Source organism: Hibiscus syriacus, unplaced genomic scaffold (assembly GCF_006381635.1).
Source record: "Hibiscus syriacus cultivar Baekdansim isolate YM2019G1 unplaced genomic scaffold, ASM638163v2 tig00002841_pilon, whole genome shotgun sequence".
NCBI lineage: Eukaryota > Viridiplantae > Streptophyta > Magnoliopsida > Malvales > Malvaceae > Hibiscus > Hibiscus syriacus.
This window is the reverse complement of record NW_024061948.1, coordinates 70,349-86,870: the sequence shown is the minus strand read 5'-3', so window position 1 is coordinate 86,870 and position 16,522 is coordinate 70,349. Positions and strand designations below refer to the sequence as shown.

Sequence of the window (16,522 nt, the reverse complement as noted above, 5' to 3'; positions counted from 1 at the left end):
AAATGGCTTTAGAGCAACGTTCATATCAAAATCATTCCCTTCTATTCACCACCATCGATGGTTCTCTTCACTCTCCTCCTTGCACCTCTCCTTCTCCTCCTCCTTTTCTTCATCGTCCGGCCCAAACTGGTCACCGTACCGATAAAAAACCGTCATGTATTCATATCCGGCGGCTCGTGTGGCATCGGTTTAGCCCTAGCTCATAAGACCGTTTTAGAAGGAGCTCGTGTCTCGCTTCTAGCTCGTTCCCTCCAAAAGCTCAAGGAGTCTCAAGAATCAATCAGGGAAGCCTATGGCGTCGAGGTAGCAATCTTCTCCGCCGATGTCCGCGATTACGACATCGTGAAACAAGTGGTCGTGGAAGCCGGTCCCATAGACGTCAGTGGCGGATCCAGAAATTTATAAATGGGGGTCCAAAATTTTAATTTTCTTTTCTTAAAAATAATGGGGTGCAAAATTTTTTTATTTTTTTTATTTTTCTTTAACATATTATACTAAATTTCATTTCCCTCCCCTAAATAATGGGGATGCACTTGATCCCTATGGGACTTAGTGCATCCGCCCCTGATAGACGTGCTGGTGGTAAACCAAAGAATTTTTGTGCCCGGAGAGTTGGTGAAGCAGGGGCTGGATGATATCAAGTCCACAATAGAAGTGAATTTGATGGGGGAGCTTTAACGATATCAAAGCTGCTTTGCCATTTGTCGTAATCGGTTTTCGCCCGAGCACGAATTTTTACTTGGCGGAGAAAATTTAAAATGAATAAATAAATGATTTTTATAAAATAATATTTTGGGAGTCGCCATTGACCTCTTTTGGGTTAGGTAGGTCAAATACCTAAAAATAATATTTTAAAATAATTTTTAAGAAAACACAATTTAAAAGATAAAACTGATATGCGTATAACAAAAAATTAAAAAAAAATCGTGGTCGATTACGTTTGGGGAAGGATTAGCACTCCCACAACGCCCAAAATTAGTACTTATTAATTATAAATTGTCTCTATTATCAGAAATTTAAAAAATTCAAAGATATATTTAATTTATAATATTGTTATTTCAAATTTATAATTTTATGAAAATATATTAATTTTTATATGTAAATAAAATATTTATTTATTTAGAAATATCAAAAAATGACTTCTAGGTGTTTTAAGACAGCTCTTTCCTTCGATATTAAAAAATAAATAAATTTTAATTAAATATTTCTTAAAAATTAATATATATTTTATAGGATAAAAATATCAGAAAACGGATTTCTATGTGCTTTAAGACATCCCTTTTCTTTAATATTATTAAAATAGGATAAAAATAATTTATATAAAGGATTTTAATAAAAAGTAAAATAAATAAATAAATATTATTTATTATATATATATTTATAATAATAATAATATTTTAAATATATTGATAATAAACATATAAAATTTAAACAATAACAATAATAAATGAAAGTAAAAATAATAAAAACTAATAATTTAAAGTTAATGACTAAATTAGAATATATTAAAATTAAATATCTAATTCACAATTAATTTATTTAAAATTACAGGGATTAAACATGCTATTTTTTATTTATTTAATTTAGGGACTAAAATAAATTATATTAAATTTGAATATCAAATTAAAATAAATTAAAACATGCTTTCAGGATTAAAATATTAATTAATAAAATTATGAGGACTAAATTGGTTATTTGCCTAAAATATATATATTTTATGGAAATGACTAAATTATAATAAATTAAAATTCGAATACCAAATTATTTTATGCTTTGATCTTTTGTCAACTTTTCTTCTTTAAGGGCATTAACAAGCTGTTGTTTTTCATTAACCGTTCCTCCTGATTTGAACGTGGTCTTCAACTGAGGGAAAAACATGTGTTCCCAATAGATTTCTTCTCCTTTCAACCTTGCATTTTTATCTTCGCATCTTCTTTTCATCTATTTGTTCTTTTGCTAAAAATTGGGCTTAAATCCAAGCCCAAAACGACATTTCTTCATCTTCATACTTACATGAACTGAACTCTCTTGAATATTCTTTCCCAAACCTTTCCCAGTTTTAGCTCCAATGCCTAGAGTCTGTCGTACAGTCATCTTAATGCAATCAGACAATCTGGGATGTGAAATTTTGTTTCCTTCTGCAATAAAGGTTGCATTAACAAATTCCAAAGCTCAGAAAGAGCATTCGAGAGCATCATCATTGGTTTCAATATACGGAGCATTACTTGTTACAGATGCAATGATTTCTTCCTTATCTCCTACGCATATTAGTTGACCATCAACAAGAATTTCAGTTTCTGATGCAACGACGAAGGAACAGCTCCTGCAGAATGGATCTACGGCCTCCCCAATAAACAATTATATGTAGGGTGGATATCCATTACCACAAAGTCAATATTGTATACAACTGGTCCGATAAGCAGTGGTATTTCCATTTTTCCAAGTACCTCTTTCTGAGTGCCATCGAAAGCTCGCACTATGTTATAATAATTCTTCATGTGCGATTTATCCACCGACATTCTTTGAAGTGTAACCAGAGGCATTAAGTTAAGGGCATATACATTGTCAATTAGTACTCCTGGCAACATATGACCATGACAATGTGGGGTAATATTCAGAGCTTTTATTGATCCCATTCTGCCTTCAGGTATTTCATCGTCCGTGAACGTTATGTAATTATCAGCAGCTATGCGCTCCACAATCCTGTCAAGCTTATTGAGGGATATATCTTCAGGGATAAATGTTTGATTAAGCATTTTCATCAAGGCATTTCTGTGTGCTTCTGAATTCATCAATAGATCAATAATTGAAATCCGCGCTTGCTGTTTATGTAGCGGTTCAACCACATTATATTTGTTATGTTTCAGAAATTTCAAAAATTATTACGCTTGTTTTTCTATTACAGGCTCATTGAATGCTAGAGGGGATTCATCATCAAATACCTTTTAGGGTATTACCGTAGCTTTTTCTTTTGCTTTTGTTTGTTCTGATGCATTTGATGTGTCAGAAGAATAACATCTCCCACTTCTTGTAAAGAACCAGACTTCACTTACTGATTCAGCTGTTAAATCCACATTCTGTATTTTTTCTTCTGTTTTTTCCAGAGAAATAGATCCTCCTACCATTGAAACATTGGTAGTATAATTCCAAGGTACCCTGCGGGTATCCTTATATGGAAATGGTAATGGAGTTGTGATAACCACCTTTGATTTTGTTAGAGCAAGATTCATTATAGATGATTTCACAGTGATGATCACAGGATCACTTGTTCTTTGTTTAGGCATAGAATCTTCTGATGCGCAAACGTCATCTTCTCTTTTTCCTGGTTCTTCTTCAAAGAACTCTATCTCTTTGTCATTCATTAGATTTTGCAATAATCCCCTAAATTCGAGGCATAGTGGAATTTTATGCCCCTTTTCTTGATGATATTCACAATAATTCTCACATTCATTATACTTTTGTTTGAATTGTTGCTGAATCATACCAGATAGGGAAAGTTGTTGAAATATCCAACCAAAAGGGGATTTAATCTCAGAAACATCAATTTTGGCTTTCTTCCTGAATCATGTTCACGTTTTTGTCTCCATAATTTGGCAATGGATGATTTGATGTAGCTGGTGAATTGAATTCCAGTTTTCCAGTATTAATCAAATTTTGGACCACCCTTTTGAATGCCAAACAGTTTCAATAGAGTGACTCATAATTCCGTCATGATAAACACAGTGTGCTTTTACATCGTACCATGGAGGAAATGGTGGTTGGATGGGAATCAAAGGATAGGGCCTTATGACATCTGTCTTTAACAGTGAATCATAGATCTCAGTATATGGTACTGGTAATGGTGTAAAAGAAGGTCTTTCATTTTTTCCTACGAGATCCTCTGGATTCCGTTCGATTAGTGTTTGTTTCCTCTTTCTTAACCCTTGGTTGGGTTATCGTAACACTTTTCGAGGTATCCTTGTTGTAAGCATTCACATTGTTAACTTCATTCTCTTTTTTCTTGTACATGGGTCTCTTGGAACTAGACCCCTCACTTGATTCTATTTTGCCACTTTTCATGGCATTTTCAATGAGTTCTCCAGACATAACCAAATCTGCAAAATTTTTTGTTGCATTTCCCATTAAATGACTTAAATAGGGAGCCTTTAAAGTGTGGACGAACATCACTGTGGCTTCTTTTTATGATAAAAGTGGCTGGACTTGGGCTGCTGTGTCATGCCATCTCTGAGCGTAATGTCTGAATATTTCATTGTTCTTTTTCTCCAGATTTTGAAGAGTCCATCTATCTAGGACCATATCTGTCACGTGGCGGTACTGTTCTAGGAAAGCCTTTACCAGATCCTTCCATGATCTAATATTGGCTTTGGTCAGTTGAGTATACCACTTTAAGGTTGGTCCTGTCAAACTATCTTGAAAACAATGAATTAATAATTTCTCGTCTTTCACATGACCTGCCATTCTGCTACAAAACATGGTAATGTGGGACGAAGGGCATGTAGTACCGTCATATCTATCAAATTCAGGCACTTTGAACTTGATAGGGAGGATTAAGTCCGGGACCAAGCTCAACTCGCTGGCGTCAAACCCATAGAATGATTCAATCACTTCCACATATTTTATTCTTTCTTCTAAGCTCTTGATATGTTTGGTAAATTCTTCATTGGCTTTTTCTTTCTCATTCAGCTCATTTAAATCTGGAATCAAATGCTCAGTATTAAATTCCCCTATCTTCACATCTGGTATAAGCGGATTTTTGCTTGAAGAAGCATGATCCACTTGTTGACTATCATTTGGTTTAGTCTCTTGAAGTGCCGATGTGCAAGCATGGATTTGCACAGGTGTGATACCAGAATAATAAACTGGTTCCGGTGTGAAACCTAAATGATACATAGGTTCCTGATCTAAAGGTACAGGATTTTCATGAATTTTTCCAATGGTAGCTTGCTTCCTGAACCTTTCTTCTATTTTCTGCATCATATTGTCTTGTGAATTTGCAATGTTGGATTCAATCTTTTCTAACTTCATTTTCATTTTTGCTTGTTCTTTATTATGATGTTCTTCAAGACGTTGTATTTTGTCCTCCATGATTTTCTTAGTATCTTGTCTAGTACCGTAGTGAAGTTGAATTTCTCGTTTGGACAGAATAACTGCGATTGAAAACCCTTTTGATAATTTTATTTTTTTATTTTATTTTATTTAATGAATGTTTATTTTAATGTAAAGAAAAAACTATAACGAAAATAATACAATGAATAATGAATGTGTGCAAAAAGGTATTGATCCCAAAAAGTTAATTGTCATAGAACAACTTTCATCGGTATACAAAAGTTTCTTTATAACAGTTCATAACTACAAATACGACATAACTTTCCTATTAAGCTCTATTATTTCTTTCGTCAGACATGACATCTTCTTTCCGAACTTAGAAACTGGATCAAAGTGGTGCTCAATAATCTTTGCTTCAGTAGCTAACTCCCCAATATATCTGGCAACTTCACTCGTTTGTACCATGGCCTCGAATACCATACTTGTAACACCCTTAACTCATATCCGACCCGAAAACAAGTTTGAGATGTCACATTGACTTTTCAAACTTTGACTCTTATTGAAAATCCCGGGAATTTTTAAAACTTTCATTAAAACGAAACACATAATATCATGGGGCACCGAACCTTAGTTCAGTATTCGTCCCGAAGGACCAGTCCATAGATCCCGAAGAACCTAGGTAAACAGTCCGTATGTCCCGAAGAACATAGGTAAACCCTCGACCCTTGGCATGCCAACTATATCACTAGCTCTCTTATCACATAACATGGGCATTAACATTCATAACAGTTCAATTTACTTATTCATATACTTTTTCTCATGAACATATATCTTTTATTTTCAGTCACGTACCAAATGTACGTGTAATCATTGATCTTATAATCACATGTTCATTCTCTTCGGTCACATACCATATGTATGTGTAAACATATATCTAATATCATATAACACGCATCACAAATGCATGTATTCACATAAATCATTTCTTATAGCTTTATTCATATCACATATTCATATAAGCTCATATCTTATTTCGCATATACTTTCCATATAACTTATATATCTCATAATCACACAAATCATAACATTGATCACCAATCAAATAACATTTTAGGAGTTACTTCTTACCATAGTAACTCTATCACTGGCTCATCGCAAGCCAAATGTTTATTCAATAATATAAGTACAAATTAAATTGCACTCACCTTAGCTTTGCTTTGATTCGATTCTAATCCTTTAGTTGATTCGGAACGGGATCACGTTCTATATCTACATAATCATACATAGATCTATATCAGTATCATAACTAATATACTCTAATGGTTCACTCTTTAGACCAAGAGAAAAGTCAATTTCATCTTTTAATGAAGGTATGCATCGATGCACTACTGATGCATCGGTGCATAAAATGTATTCGATGTTGTATTATTGCTGAGATGCATCGATGCACTCCTTATGCATCGATGCACCAATTGCATTCGATGTTTCATTATTAATGGGATGCATCGATGCACTACTTATGCATCGATGCATGAATTGCATTCGATGTTTTTATTTTAAAAGAGTGCATCGATGCACTTCCTGTGCATCGATACACCTTCAAACGATTTATGAGTTTTAACCTTGATGCATCGATGCACAATGAATATGCATCGATGCACTCTGCCCAGAATCCTCTTTTTGAACCCGAAAATCATTCATTTTGGATTAAATCCTTCATGTTTCATCCCCTTTTTCATTCTTAACTCTAGTACACATACTTAAACCAATCTATATTCATTTATTTCATCTTAAACCTCAAAATCCTATCTTCCATATGTAATTTAATAATTACATCAATTTTGCAACATATTTCAAATCCAATTCTATTACTTCATATCTCTTACTTAGATTGATAACAAGTCAAATTCAACTTTCAATTCTTGTTATGAACTCTATTCCCATATTTCATTCAAGAACCTCTAATCTTTAATCTTCTCTATCTCCTTTATCTTTTGATCTTAAGATAACTTAAGCTTTCCTTAAGCTTAGTTATCATCTAATGATCAAAACCCAATCTTAAACTTAACAAATAATTAACTAAGTAGAAGACTCACCTTTGAGCTTGGAGATACGGGAGGAGAGGAAGAAGAAGGAGAAGAAGTTCTGGAGAAATATCTCACTACATGCTTATCTCTTAATAAAGAGATAAGATAATTATCTTTTAGATAAAAAGACCATTTTGCCCTTTAATTCCTTTAATTATTACTATCAACTTTTAGGATTTATTTCTAGATAAATCATTGAACTAATCCATTCTTCTACTTTAATCACCAAATTCTGAAACTTTACAATTAAGTCACTAACCCATAGTTTGGGATGTTACAACTCTCCCCTCCGTATAAGAAAATTCGTCCTCGAATTTACATTGCACAAGGAGCTAAAATACTTTCTATACTTTTACTATTCATTTTCACCTATTACTTCTTCAATTTCGTGATATCATAAACTTCACTTCATTGCTTAATTCTTCCATTAACTTTTTCCCTTAATTCTAATGGGACACCTTCAACATATCCTACTTACTCAAACACTCTGCCCTAATAAAGTTGTCATTACTATATCACTATAAATAATTTCTAATTACATTCTCAATTCTTTCACAAAAATACTTTTAATCGATGAATATGCAAACTCATATCAAACAATAGTATAATGTATCTATTATATCGTAGAAAAGTACATGTTATTATCTCTGGATCATTAAAATCTTCATTAGTATTAATATTATACACTCGAGCAGTGGAGTGTATTTCCTGTTGAGTAGAGGATTCAAGTTGGCTTCTTCCTCTACCTCTTCCTCTCTGAGACATCGAAGCATATCGCTTCGATTGTACTGACTCTTTTGTTCCTAATGGACAATCTCTTACGAAATGTCCCGTTTCACCACATCGAAAACAAGCTCCAGAAACCATTCTACATATTCCACCATGGTATTTTCCACAAGTCTGACAACGTCTCTGTTGTGTTCTGTCCTCATCAGATCCTACTGACTGAGTCTGTCTCACTTTCATTTGATTTGATTCTCTAACGGAGGATAATACCGATCCAGATCTTGCCTAAGACTGAAAACCAAAATCTCTACCTCTCTTGAGTGGTGCAAAACTCGATGAAGCCCCCATTCTTTTAGATGATTGGGTTCTTTGATCCTTAAACCTTTCATTCTGAGCTCTCTCTAGAGCTTTAGCACGATTTACGATTTCTTGAAATGATGACAAGTTTAACATTATTAACATTTCTTTCAATCTCGGGCGCAAGCCCTCTACAAACCATTCACACGCATCCTTCTCTGTTGGAATTAACTCGGCCGCAAAATGAATTAACTTGTTAAATTCACACTCATATTCATATATAGTGAAATCTAATTGCTTCAGATTTAAGAATTCTTGCTTCATTTGTCTGATAAACTGGTCTCCTATATACTTGTGCTTAAATTTTTCTAAGAACAAGGACCATATCACTTGGTCATTTGTCATTCTCAGAGTGACATTTATCCACCAGATTCTCGCTTGCCCACGAAGCAAGGAGACCACTCCATCTAACTTTTCCACATCTGAACAATGGAGTCCATCTAACATTATTTTCACACCTTCCTCAACTTCACCTTTGAATTCAGGAGCTCATAATCTCTTTAATTTCTTTGCTACATTCATCCTCTGAGTAGAGGAAGTAGGAGGTTGAAAACGCGTCAGAATAGCGTCCAACGTCCTGAAGAAAACATCTTGATCTTGTACAGGCACTCCAGTAGGTGACTGTTCTTCACCTTGCCTGGCCAGGGTAGGTGAATTACTACTTTCCGCGGGTCGATCATCTCCCGCTTCATTTCTAAAACTACCTTGTTCAGACATCTATAAAAATACAACCATACAGTTCTATTAGCAAAACAATATACTTACTATTCCATCAGATCAGAAGTTTCTACTATTTTGTTGGCATGTATACCTTATAAGACACTCTAGTCTTCGGTTTATGCCGAGAATCGACTAAACCGTAGCTCTGATACCATTAAATATAACACCCTTAACTCATATCCGACCCGAATACAAGTCTGAGGTGTCACATTGACTTTTCAAACTTTGACTCTTATTGAAAATCTCGAGAATTTTTAAAACTTTCATTAAAACAAAACACATTAATTTACATAAAACCATAAAATACAAAATCGATCAGAGTATTCGTAATTAACACTTATTACATGCCAATATTCTATACATAACCAAGTACATACTTTGTCAATTACTTCTGATATGATCTTCTAGTAATGATACTATCTTTACCACTTCTATTCTTGCTCTTCTTGTTTCTTGGTACCTACGTGTAAATCACTTACACGCTAAGTCATAGACTTAGTGAGGCATATAAAACATAAAATATTTCATATAACATAAATCATACATAAACATATATCATCATTATCATTAAGAAACATACATACCATCATATGGTTCATGTAACACATTTCAAACCACTTACCTTTGATAACCATTTATAAACCCATCGTATACATATCACATTCAATATGTTTGTTTGATCTCTTTATTAGCCCATGTATACTATTGAGAACTTAAGGTATGTGAGTACATTGAGGTTGTACACCAATGCTGTCACCACAGCTCGTATCAATTCCCTCATGGGGCACCGAACCTTAGTTCAGTATTCGTCCCGAAGGACCAGTCCATAGATCCCGAAGAACCTAGGTAAACAGTCCATATGTCCCGAAGAACATAGGTAAACCCTCGACCCTTGGCATGCCAACTATATCACTAGCTCTCTTATCACATAACATGGGCATTAACATTCATAACAGTTCAATTTACTTATTCATATACTTTTTCTCATGAACATATATCTTTTATTTTCAGTCACGTACCAAATGTACGTGTAATCATTGATCTTATAATCACATGTTCATTCTCTTCGGTCACATACCATATGTATGTGTAAACATATATCTAATATCATATAACACGCATCACAAATGCATGTATTCACATAAATCATTTCTTATAGCTTTATTCATATCATATATTCATATAAGCTCATATCTTATTTCACATATACTTTCCATATAACTTATATATCTTATAATCACACAAATCATAACATTGATCACCAATCAAATAACATTTTAAGAGTTACTTCTTACTATAGTAACTCCATCACTGGCTCATCGCAAGCCAAATGTTTATTCAATAATATAAGTACAAATTAAATTGCACTCACCTTAGCTTTGCTTTGTTTCGATTCTAATCCTGCAGTTGATTCGGAATGGGATCACGTTCTATATCTACATAATCATACATAGATCTATATCAGTATCATAACTAATATACTCTAAGGGTTCACTATTTAGACCAAGAGAAAAGTCAATTTCATCTTTTAATGAAGATATGCATCGATGCACATATCATTTGGACATTCTTGCTCTAGAAACTCTTTCAACGGTGTGTAATCAATACTAAAGCGACGGTAAGAGACCTTTTTTTTCCTCCAAAAATGGCTACGGATCCATACATATAATAATGGTGCACATCCTGAAAATCGTCCACCTCCTAGCCTTCTACAAGTGCTTAACGATCGAAAAGTCTCTGCTAGAATTGCAGAAGCATGATTGATCTTTTTTGGCAACTGCTCGAACAAATCTACTACTGCAGCCTCAATGTACCCCAATGTTTTTGGGAAGATAACCATACCATATATAACCAGAGCAAAAAGATCAAATCGTACTTTATCATCTGGATGACTCTGAATAATTTCTTTGATGTCGGTTCAAGCAATGTCTTAGCCCTTTTGTTTCTTACGGGATACCACTCATTCTTCTCGTACTCCTGCAATCTTTGCTAATTTAACTCGAAAAGGTTGAGTTTTAACTGAACTTGAATGAATTCGATTCTCCAAAGCCCCTTCTATATGTAGCAAAGTTCTGTACTCTTCAATAGTAGGAACCAAGTCCTCCTTATTGAAAGTGAAGCAATTATACCCTGGATTCCATAATTGAATTAGAGCTCGAAGTAAGTCATCATCAACTTTGACATAGAGCAAATATGGAATGTCCCTGTAAGACTGGTAGAATTGCAGCTTTCTATTTGATTCCCAACTCTCCCAAATGCCTCGCAAATCTTGCATATAATTTCTTTTTAGCGAAACCGGAGCATAACTTGCCAATTCAGGCACATAATCATCCTGTAGACTGTCTCCCCCTTGTCTCTTTCAGTCTTCAACCCACTGTCTTACTTCTGAGTTTGGAACTATTTAATTTGAACACTTTTTATCCATAGATGAAGGTTTTCTAATGAGACGATTAACTTGAAGATCAATACCTTTTATTTTGTATGATGTTATGCAAACAGCAAAAATAAAAGAACACACACAAAAAAGAAATGAATTAGTTCACATAATAAAGGAAAAAAATTAATTTAATAATAATGTTTACCTAAATATCTCTATTTAAACATGCTGTCTACATACTTTAAATAATTTAAATTCACATGCAATTTATTCAGCAAGAAAATAAATAAATAAATAAATTTAAAAGGAAAAAGTTAGAATTCATTTCTCCTGTGTGTACACATATTTTGGACAAAATTCCGGCATGGCTTCAGATCAGAAGAGTTTCTAGGGTTTTTTATATGCAGAGTTTCAGATCTAAGAATAAAGGTACCCGAATTGTTCTTGTTAGTGCCCCCTTAGGCTGTTAACCCTCAATCCTAGTCCATCACATACTAAAGTGGATCGAGTTCAATTCGAGGGGATACACTTCTCTATGTCTGACACATAATAAATTCTCAAGAAGACATAGAGCATATGAATCCCGAAAGCTACTTGCTAGGTCTGACACGGAGAATAAATTCTCACGAAGACGTCGCTTTCACTCCACTTAAGAGGAACACACTTGATTATAAAGCTTATGTTATGTAATGCAAGTGATGTGTGTGAGAAGAAATGTTCAAACCTTTGACAAACAAATAAATAATGAAATTTAATACTTGAAAATAAAATAAAAATAACATATATATATATATATATATATATATTATGAAAACAATAAGTATATATAAAAATTTTGAAAAGAAAGAATTAAATATATGAATTTTAAATTTCTAATTAATAGAGACAATTTGTAATTGATTTTAAAGTTTGATCAGGTCCCCAGCGGAGTCGTCAAGCTGTCGTAATCAGTTTTCGCCCGGGCACGAATTTTTACTTGGCGGAAAAAATTTAAAATGAATAAATAAATAATTTTTATAAAATAATATTTTGGGAGTCGCCATTGACCTCTTTTGGGTTAGGTAGGTCAAATACCTAAAAACAATCTTTTAAAATAGTTTTTAAGAAAACATAATTTAAAAGATAAAACTGATATGCATATAACCAAAAATTAAAAATAAATCGTGGTCGATTACGTTTGGGAAATTATTAGCACCCCACAACGCCCAAAATTGGTACTTATTAATTATAAATTGTCTCTATTATCATAAATTTAAAAATTCAAAGATATATTTAATTTATAATATTGTTATTTAAAATTATAATTTTATGAAAATCTATTAATTTTTATATGTAAATAAAATATTTATTTATTTAGAAATATCAGAAAATGACTTCTAGGTGCTTTAAGACAACTCTTTCCTTCGATATTAAAAAATAAATAAATTTTAATTAAATATTTCTTAAAAATTAATATATATTTTATAGGATAAAAATATCAGAAAACGGACTTCTATGTGCTTTAAGACAGCCTTTTCTTTAATATTATTAAAATAGGATAAAAATAATTTATATAAAGGATTTTAATAAAAGTAAAATAAAATAAATAAATATTATTTATTATATATATATATATATAATAATATTTTAAATATATCGATAATAAACATATAAAATTTAAACAATAACTATAATAAATGAAAGTAAAAATAATAAAAACTAATAATTTAAAGTTAATGACTAAATTAGAATATATTAAAATTAAATATCTAATTCACAATTAATTTATTTAAAATTACAGGGATTAAACATGCTATTTTTTATTTATTTAATTTAGGGACTAAAATATAATTATATTAAATTTGAATATCAAATTAAAATAAATTAAAACATGCTTTCAGGATTAAAATATTAATTAATAAAATTATGAGGACTAAATCGGTTATTTGCCTAATATATATATATATTTTATGGAAAGGACTAAATTATAATAAATTAAAATTCGAATACCAAATTATAATAAATAAAAACATGCTATAAGATCAAATTAATTTTTTTTAAAGTTACAGTGGCTGCGGGAATAATTTAGCCATGCGTGAAATTGCACAAAGGCCCTCCCTTAAACGACGTCGTTTAAGAGAGGGTATATATACCTGGTTATAGCTGGCCCTTCGGGTCACCATCTCATTTCTCTTCTCTCTCTAACTGAGAGAGAAAAAAAATTCTCTCGCCTCTCTCTAAGATTCCCTCACCGGAGGGAATCCAGTCGGCGGCCATACGCCACCGGCCACCACCACCGGTGGCCGAAAAACACTATCTTACACCAAAATGAAGATCAGACCTTCTTGATGACGAATCCGTTGTCCCTTTCCCTTAAATGGCTCCCGATTGGAGCAAATCTAGGAAAATACCTTCGATTTTCAAAGGTTTTTGGTGACGCGTGGAGGTTCGTATGAACTCCGGTAATGGCATGGCTTCCTCGGTAAGTATCTCTCCGTCTTTTCCTGGTTATTTTTGGTGTTTTGTAGTTGATGGGGTGCTCGTTCCTCTCTGGTTTTTCTTTGCAGGTTCAGTTGATGGCTTTATAGCCATCACCGGCGCTCATCTCGGACCGGATAATAGAGTGATTTCGGTGAGTCATCGAGCTATATGGTGACTCACCCCCAATAGTTGTGACGTGTGGGGCAGCTGGCTCTTCTGGAAAGCTTGTCGAGGCTTGAGGCGTGGCAGCAGTGTCGGCAAAGCAGCTGGACGTGGAGGGGCGGCAACAGAAGCGGCGACCGCGTGGTTTACCTAGGGTATCATACCCTAGGGTTTGGTCTGGAACCATCTGGACCGTTGGATCTAAGTTAGATCCAACGGCTGGTAAGGAGAGCGGCGGCTAGGATGATATAAATCCTAATCAGTTTAGGGTTTCCATTGAGCTCCGGGTTTGATTGTAAGTGGGCCTCGGGTATTGGGCCTGTTTGTAAATAAAATTATTTAGTAATAATAATAATAATAATAATAATAATAATAATAATAATAATAATAATCAAATGAAAAAAACGAGTATCTTCACCGTTGATGAAGAGTAGGAAATATCTTGCACCCGCTTCCATTGCTCTTATGTCATCACAAGCGGGTCAAGTAAGCTCTTTGTTGTATTAAATTATGAGTTATTAATTATCATAATAATAAACATTTTAGCATGTTCGATATCACGTCATCCTGTATAATTTACCGACAACAATATCATATCATCATGTATAATGTACAGACAATAATATTATGTCATCATGCATGAAAAAACAGGTAGGTATTTATGGATACTCTGCTTATTCAGCAACAAAGTTTGGGCTCCGAGGATTAGCAGAAGCATTGCAACAGGAAGTCATTTCTGATAACATTCATGTCTCTGTAATTTACCCTCCCGACACACAAACTCCAGGTTTTGAGCAAGGTATCACATTTTTTACCTTATAATTACAATTCGTATTATCATAACTTTTTTTTTGTAATTACACATGAATATAATTATTAAAATAGTGATTATATATTCATACAATTATACTCTAAACACATCAATTATTGTAATTGTTACGATAATATCAATTATATATGTTATATTCTGTCAAAGGTCTTCCGTATACCACTTCTATACTTTATAGCTTCAACAACAACCTAGAAGCATTTCTCAATTTATGACATCTAGGGAATTGTGGAAGACATAACGTTTTGACAAACTGCGACCTATTGACATGATTTAGTAGATTCATGTAATTTATCAGAATTAAATCTACTATCAACTAATCGTATTCACTTAGCATGTCAACATAACAAAAAGTCATGATAATCCTACGCTTGACATCGAAACCTTTTGATCAAGACTGAGAAATATGATAAAAACATATATAATCACCTCATCCTTATTCATCTCAACTCTATCTCCTTATAGAGACAAAACACATCGACACTTATCAACAATCGATCTATTACTAATTACGACTCTCCTTTTAAATTAAAAAGAGTGAATCATAGGTAACAACCGTAAACCATTTATTTCTATCAACAAATTAAATCTACAGATACAGTAAACATAACTTTAAGGGTTTAGGGTTTTTAAAAATCCCTGTGTTTTTTTTTTTGCAGAAAGAAGGATAAGACCGGAGCTGTCAGACATGATAATGGGATCAGGTGCTGATGTATTGAGTGCTGAAAATGTAGCAAAGAAGACAATGGATGGCATAAAGAGAGGAAGCTTTAGTATTTGGTTCAACTTGGAAGGTTACATATTAGGTTTCTCTGCTGCTGGTTTCTCCCCTCAAACATCTTTTCTCCTGGCTTTCCTTGAGATCCTTCTCGCTGGTTTATCACGTCTAGCAGCTTTCTTTATCTTGCGGAGTTGGTATATCATCATTCAAAAGAAGCATGCAAATTAAGAGTTTTTTTTTTTAAATTAGTGTTGTTCTCCTAAACCCTAAATGTTATTGATTTCATCTGTTCGCTTTGGTGTTTGATTCTGTGATCACTTGGCATTTCAGCTCTGTGTAATCGTTCACTTCTCGAGGGTCTTTTATACTTGGACCTTTTATATATGGATTATATTGTAAACATTAACAAGAAGAATAAGTAGCCCACCTAGAAACTAAAAAATGGATGTCTAAAATAAATAAATATTATAATATTTATTAAAAGAATTGGTAAAATTGAATCCAAAATTTAAATTTAATAACATTTAAATATTTTGCATAAAATCACTCTAATCTATCAAATTGAATTTAAAATTAAAATTCAATATTTTATTTATTTATTTTTTGGTTATCCTTCTTATTTCAAGGTTTATCTTGACTAATCCGAATTAAGCATATTTAGTTTATCTTGACTAATCCGAATTAAGCATATTTAGTTTTGACGAGTGAGTCTCGAGATTTTCTATCTTTATAAAGACTTAAACTCGAAATCTTACTTAAATGATATTAAGTTGTTTGATAAAAAAATGTGAATTTAAAAATTAAAATATGAATTTAACTAAATTTAAGATGTATATGAATAAGTGAAAGAAAATAAGAAAAAGGAACGGAAAACAGCTTGCAAGCAGCTCGACCGAAAAAATCGCCAGAAAATTCCAGGTGGCCGGCGTGTAGCAACTGGTTCAGTAATCAGAACTGATGAAGAAAGGAATGGCAATGACTAAGTTGTGTATGAACTATTAGATAATAGAAAAAGTGAGAGGAAAAAGTAATGGGTG

General features: G+C 33.0%; 1 pseudogene; it reads left to right on the top strand.

The window, feature by feature from the left end:
* The first annotated feature begins 56 nt into the window (after positions 1–56).
* Positions 57–15,713, top strand: LOC120159317 (annotated as a pseudogene).
* The last annotated feature ends 809 nt before the right edge of the window (positions 15,714–16,522 follow it).